Here is a 7,064-nt window from a genome sequence, read left to right on the forward strand (position 1 = left end):
CATCATGCTTCTGCTGTGATTTATAATATTCCACAAATTGCTCATCTAAAAAAGCTCTTTGAGTATATTGTACCACCTTTCACTTTCTTCTTCTGTCATCCCTCAGGATAAATGACAGTGGAGTGTGAGGAGTGCTCCCCAGCTCATTGAAGGTGTGTGCCAGTGAACTTGTAATATAAACATGGTCTGGTGGGAACAGATTAGGGGCATTCGGGTATAAAACGAGAAGCATGTGAAGTGTCAGGGCTGTGGCAAATTCATTGGCATGGTGGACTGCAGCGTCTCCATGAAAGATGGGAGATACAGCCTCAGAGCCAAGTGCCAGCTTGACTACTGAGAAGGTTTTGCCTTTCGTACTGCTACAGATAACTTTGTTATAGGAACTTAATTTAATTGACATACAGTTGCTTTCATTCCAGGATAATACCATCCAAGGTTACACAACTCAAGACAAAAACCACACATTTACATGGAAATAAGCAAGTCTGTATGAGGCATTATATTGGCATAATTATTCTTGTTTAAAATCATGCCTCATCTATTATGTTTTTTCCAGAGCATCCGATCCTTAGGTGTCTGTTGATTATGCAGCACTGTGTGATAAGATCATCGTGGATAAGCATCAATGTACGTTTACGTATTCTACAAAATCACAGACAGAAATCACCTCAATACACATGATTTCAATAAAGCATCTGAATGCTAGTAAGACAGCAACAAATAGACAAAAATATGCATCCATTTTGGTGCCACTTGCCAGTCAGTGTAAATTATTTGCCAACAGAAATCTGACTTGAAAGGAGGAAAGATTGTTTTCTCTCCTTATCCCCCCAACTGCCACAACCATCACTGGACTCCAACTGAAAACAAAAAGTTGCTTACAGCTATCCTTCCTTACCCAGCAGAGGTCATTTGGCACAAAGTTTCTATTAATTGATATAATTAATTAACTTCCATGGATGGCAAAAGATAGAAACAAAAGCAAAAGAGCAAGACAGTCTCATGCAGATGAGGTTTCTATAGCAGCTGAACACTCCCTGCTTTCACGGCACTGCTGTGCAAGTTCCCGTTTGGGGCCTGTTGTTCTTCTTGATGATGGTGGCATTATTAATTGCCCACAGGGATGGACTTCAGAATGTCAAAAGAATTAGGGCTGTAGTGTCAGAAAATAGGAATGTAAGCCATGCTGAGTGAATGGACAGTTTTTTGAATGTGTTTATATTTAAAATCTTTTTAAGGGATGGCATTGCAGGCTTCAAGTGCCCTAGCAAATCGTTAGTGATAACAGGAAACCCAAGCAGAATTATAGCAGCTATTTCACCACAAACTTGGGCATCCAGCCCTGTAAAGAGAGTCCTTTCCACCTCTGACTCATAAAAAATAAATATGCCACCTTCCCACCAATCCAGTGGGAAAAAGCTTGATCAGAGATGAAAAATGGAAGTGACCCATGTTGGTGATATTTTTGGCTTGATACAGACTTAACAAAAAGAATGGACAAATTCATAAAAGAAAGTTTCTTTAAGGGCTGTTTTATCTCTCAAGAAGTTGGTGAGCTCCAAACTGTTGCAGGTTGGGAAAGTCCGTGGAGGGACCATCCTTACACGCTTGTTCTGTTGCTCTGTCTGAGTACCCACTGTTGGCTGCTGTCAGCAGCTTCTGGACTCATGTTCCAGACAGTGACTTCAGAGGCAGATCATAATTACAGATCTATTTTTAGATGCTCTAATTTTGGCAGGAAGCCAAAAATTGTAATAAAACAGCTTTGGTATTATCTGTCATCTCCAGACATGGAAAAGAGCCATGAATTCAGCATGGGGGTAGATAATGTAGATATATTAGAATGCATTATTATCTACAGGGTTGCCTATTGCCAGTTTCATTTTTATTGCATGGCAAAGGTCAGCACCTTTCGGTAGCTCAGAGATCCCAAAGGATGACAAATTACCAAGAATTCCTCTATTCAGCATATATATGAAGCCATCATAAAAGAATATCAGCATGGTGCTAGCAGTCTCTGATCTACATTATATGCTTCTTTTGGCAACGAAGATTTGTCTGCCATTGACGGTGGGCAGATAGTGAGGGATGAAATTTAATACAGACAAAATGAAAGTACGGTGGCACCTTACTTGTTCTTCAGCTGAAATGTAGCTCAAGTTAACAAGATTCACAAGATTCTCTGATTCCAACTGGAAAATGAGCTGCATTTGGTTTTGGGAAATTGCAAGAACATTTTTATTTCAGAATGTTTTACTGTTATTTCTACAAAAACAGGTCCACTTGGACTTTTTTTTTTCCCCCCAATTAAAACCAGGAAGAAAATGGAATGAATGTGCAATAATAATGGAAAAAATGGAATGTTTGGATAAGGATAAATGGGCTGTGCTTCCACAGCTCACTTTTCCAGGCACAATGCGCTCGTGGCTGCCATATGTGACAGGCTTCATTGGATCCTTCAGGACAACTCAGTCTCAGCTAGAAGAGATTGCACCAAGCAACTTAGTTGGTGATGCTTAGGTGAGTAAACTATTACGTTAATATCCCAATGCACTGGCTTATAATTGGTGTTCAGGTGCACTTAAGCCTTCTGGGATGTGCTTGAGAAGAACCTGCTTGTTCTAGGTCTGAAAACTCTAGAGTCTGGCATACAATGGGAAAACAAGAAAAGTTCCAGCACATGAGACAGAGTTCACATACTGGGAGCTTTCAGGGAAGGGTCCAAAACCTGTCATTTTGCCCTTAAGGTTTTATCCTGACTAGAGTACTGTTAGATCACCTCATTATTTCATCTCAAGCTATACCTCCTTGCAACCGTTAAGCCTTTTTCTACTCATAAGGCTCTGGCCTCAGTGGTAACACATTAAAGCCAGCTGCCCACATGGATCCCTCATTCTGTAAAAGAGTTTCTGAAATTTGTCACTTTCTAACTATGTTAAAGTCTCTTTATTGTAGGATAGAAAAGATGGCTAGAAATGCTCAGTGTACCTTCCCTTTTGCCTCTCCTGCTTCCCCTCTAATCCATTTTCCACATTGGTCTGACAGAGTCTGAGATGGTTGCACTTCAGGCCACATTGCAAGACCCATCTATTATCCTGCCTTTTGCCAAAGAGACTGATTTGAAGGGGTGTGAATTTTTGTGAGGCTTAGGAAGTGTTGAATTGACTTTTCTGTCACTTTTGCTACATTTCCCTTTCCGTGGGTTACAGCACTGATGGAAATGTTCTTATAGTCTGTGATAGGCGCATTCTAGAAATAGCATGATAAATAAATGGAAATGTTTTTAAAAATTAAGAATCTTCCACAAGTTTTAAAAATAAAGACACTACGTGTAATGGGCCAAAAATAACCACAATGTTTTTATTTCTGGCAAAAGATACGCAGCGGGAAGGAAAACTATGCAGTTTAATTTGCTCCTTGGTATTAGTTCTTACAGTATTTGCCAGTAACGGCAACATTATAATTTGTAGAATTAATTAATGATCTGGCATCTGATTTTGATTCATTAATGCTTAAGCCAGCTAAGTCTCAATTATCCTCTGGACTATTTATTCCTTAACAAGCTTTTAGCTAATGTGATTTTCAAAATATGAAAATAGGTCTTAGCTTGCCTTTAAGAAGTGGCAATACTTTAACGCTTCTCTGTAAAATAAAGAACCTTCCTATTTTTTTTCATGCTACTATAGTTACATTCAAAATTAGACTCGGAGATTTTCAATGTATGCACTAAATATATATTATATTTATATGTACCTGGAACCTGACTTCAATTTAGACTTGATTAAAAAATGTACTGAATTGGAAACTGTGTAATAAAGGACGCCTAAATCATACTGACCCAGAATAGCTCACTCCGTCAGACAGTTAGCAAATAAGTGCACAAGCAAGCAGATGATACGAGAATTCAAAATTAATTTTATTCTCAGAGGATGCATAGACTAGCAGATAGCATCTGATTCTATCTGCAGAGGTGTAAATCCAGACTAACGCCTTGGCTGAGGTCTCGTTACCCTGAATTTGATTGCTTATCCTGCAAATGATCAGAATTGGGCTCTTCAGTGCCCAAGGCTAGGTTAAAGCAGCTGAAATAGCCAGTGTTACTTCACAGCAAGTAACACTGCTAATTCACTTTTGTGATGCAACTGGAAGATTCTACCGATTTCCACGTATTAGTTATTTATAACAAATCCATTCACCAAAATAATTTAAAAACTCCTGAAATTTTCTCCAAATAACTGGTATTTTTGAAAGTTCAATCACCACATCCGTTAGGAAAATCTCCCCGATGGAGTTATCTCTTGTGCTGCAACTGTATTATGATACATTCAGATACTACAGCCATTGATTTGGGATTGTTAGGCACCAGTTTAAGAGCTCATTTGACCTCGTTTGGGAAAGTTGCTTCTAGTGCTGGGCTCTGACATGATGTTTGTGCTTGCCATCATTGTATGCTGTCCCCACTCACGTCAAAACAGAAATGCATCATTATGGAGAGTAATGAGTAAACAAATGAATCATGGATGTTTTATCCAAATAAACCAGCTCAGTTCATTGTTTTAGTTGCCGAGATTTGTTCTGAAGGTATCTTCCGAACCTTTCAGACATTATAGAGATGGTAGAAAATACAAAACTAAGCAGTTAGTGTTACAGAACTTGAAATAACTCATCTTCTCCTGAAACCATTCTTTTCCTAAGAAGACATCTGACGACCTCTGACCACTGGCATTTGTGTGTAACACCACTGGTGTCTATGTAGTTAACTCTCACTTCACAATGCTGAGACACCAGATAGAGCTTTCCCCACCCTTCTCACCAAGAAATCCGAACATATGAACATATCTTCCCTCCCCCTTTTAGATCATTAAATTCAGCTCCTATCAGCCAAAGATGGGAGGTCAGTCCATGACTATACGGAGAGAGCTGGGAGAGCTGTAATGCCAACTCCTCTTTCGCCTGAGGAGTTGTTAGCTCAGCCAGGTCCCAAATGGCTGCCCTGGATCTACAGAGTGGGGGCACTGCTCACATTCCCAGCTGTCTATAGTTTTAAAAATCAACTCCCTCTTACCAAGTTTAATGCTCTGGCCCACAGAATCCATTCTGTGCTGCTTCATGGACAGCTCTAAACCCCGTATAGATGGTTGGTGCAGAACTGGGAGGTCACAAAACCAGCTACCAGAGACATATCTGAGGCAACAAAGAAATGAATGCACGTCTGGCTACTGAGGCAAAAGGAAAAGTGCCAGTTACGTGTGTTGTTATGGCAAGAGTACTTTCAGATTAAGCGGTAGGTTGAGGTGGTTAAGCTCGGGTTCTAAGGCGGGGGCTGGACTGCTGGAGGCACCATTCTTCTCAATTCCTTTGAGAAAAGGTTTAGGTTGAGAAACAAGAGCAGCCCTGCTCGCTTTTAATCATCTGAATGTGGAGAAAGGAGAGAAGGTGGAGGCTTGGTAAGAAAAATATGCAAAGCTTAAAAAGTTCCAGCTGCCGTTCTCTAATGGAGGCTTGGTTCCTCATGAACGGTGGAATAGTTAGGCCACCTGGTGGTAAAAGGCAAGCCAACAACCTCGCAATTTCTGAGGCACAATAAAAACCCCGAGGAGCAGAGAGCGCAGGGAACCGTCATAGGCTGGTGCGCAGCCACCGCTGGGAGATGGCCGCCAGCCGTGACCTCCCTCAGCTCAGAGCAGAACAGGGGGAGCCTCCTTCCATCCCAGCCAGCTCCTGCTATGCCGGGGAGGGAAGCAAAGCAGAAAGCAATCCAAGGACATCTGAACCTAGGTAACGCTGGGGGGGGGGGGCTTTAGTGGCAGAGCGAGGTCCTCTGTCCCTAAACGCAGCACCAGGTTTATGCAGATAAATCAAGTGAGGCTGGTGGGAATGGTCAGAGTTATACTTCTAGCATTCCTATTTTAATGAACTTCTACAATGTAGTTCTCACGTCTATGTCTGTCACTTGTTTCTTCCAGTAAAACTGCTATCCAGAAGTACTGCAAAGTGTCAAATGTAAATGCAGAGTGCAGAAGAGATGTTGGCCCTACTGGCAGGGGTCCTTCACAGCGCTCCCAAGTGCCAACATCTAAGAACCGAGCTGGACTGGACACCAGGACAATGCCAAAGAGTGCTCACAGATGGGCACAGCACAGGCAAATGAATGCTAAAGAAAATCTGGTGGACGATGTGTCTCTTCTTAACAAAGGAACTATTGTTTGTTTTGCCCAATTCTGCCCCCTGGAGCTTTCATCTGAGCCTTGGGAAAGCAAACTGCCGTGCCCAGCACTGCTCCTGGCTGCTCTCTCCTTGCTGTCCCTGCCTGGTTCCCTCAGTGCATCCTCCAACACTTGAAAATTCACCCGACTTGTGACTCACATTTTAATCTTATCCAAGTCACAATGTTTATTTCACAGGATGCCCAATTAAACAGTAATTTAGTCTGCTCTGGTGTTGTTTCCTTCCCATATGTTGATTGGTTTAACCTGAATAATGTAGGAAGCACAGAAGAAAAGGCAGAAAACAACTTCAGTGATATTGGGAGAGCAAGCTACAACTTATCCCACTGAAGAAGAGGGGAAAAGAGCATGCACAAAAGTGTTAACATGGGTCATCATTTCTGATGCTCCCTGACTCCTAAGAAAAGGGAAGGATTTCAGACTGGATATCAAGAAAAATTTCTTCCTTTGAAAGAGTGGTCAGGAGAATAGGCTGCCCAGGGAGTCACAGTCCCTGGAGGCGTCCAAGAAACACGTAGATGTTGTACTGAGGAACATGGTTTAGTGGACGAGTATTGGTGATAAGTGGATGGTTGGACTGGATGATCTTGGAGGTCTTTTCCAACCTTGGTGCTTCTGTGATTCCAAGATGGTGCTACCTGGCATGCATAACATTCCCCTTAAGCCTGGGGAACAGGATCAGGAGCGTGGCTGTGCAATTCACACTAGGTGAAAGAAAATCTATGGTCCTGCTCTCCCTGTCCCACTTCTGCCCTCCACTGTAGCTACTGCAGAAATGCCTGTTCCTTGCACCTTGCATCCAAGGTGAGTGCTGGAGCTCCACACTCTGTAAGGTGA

At 42.0% G+C, this 7,064-nt stretch overlaps 1 long non-coding RNA gene across 2 annotated transcripts in view; it reads left to right on the forward strand.

Annotated features, from left to right (window-relative positions):
* LOC116216554 overlaps positions 1-6,433 on the forward strand; it is a 32,046-nt gene extending 25,613 nt beyond the window's left edge. The window contains exons 2-5 of one of the 2 annotated variants that reach the window (XR_004159537.1): positions 107-152; positions 2,318-2,520; positions 5,090-5,778; positions 5,967-6,433. This is a non-coding gene — a long non-coding RNA (uncharacterized LOC116216554). The remainder of the gene's footprint in view (positions 1-106; positions 153-2,317; positions 2,521-5,089; positions 5,779-5,966) is intronic. The other variant, XR_004159536.1, reaches the window with a different exon arrangement.
* Positions 6,434-7,064: the final 631 nt, after the last annotated feature.

This window comes from Meleagris gallopavo, chromosome 4 (genome assembly GCF_000146605.3).
Source record: "Meleagris gallopavo isolate NT-WF06-2002-E0010 breed Aviagen turkey brand Nicholas breeding stock chromosome 4, Turkey_5.1, whole genome shotgun sequence".
Classification (NCBI taxonomy): Eukaryota; Metazoa; Chordata; class Aves; order Galliformes; family Phasianidae; genus Meleagris; species Meleagris gallopavo.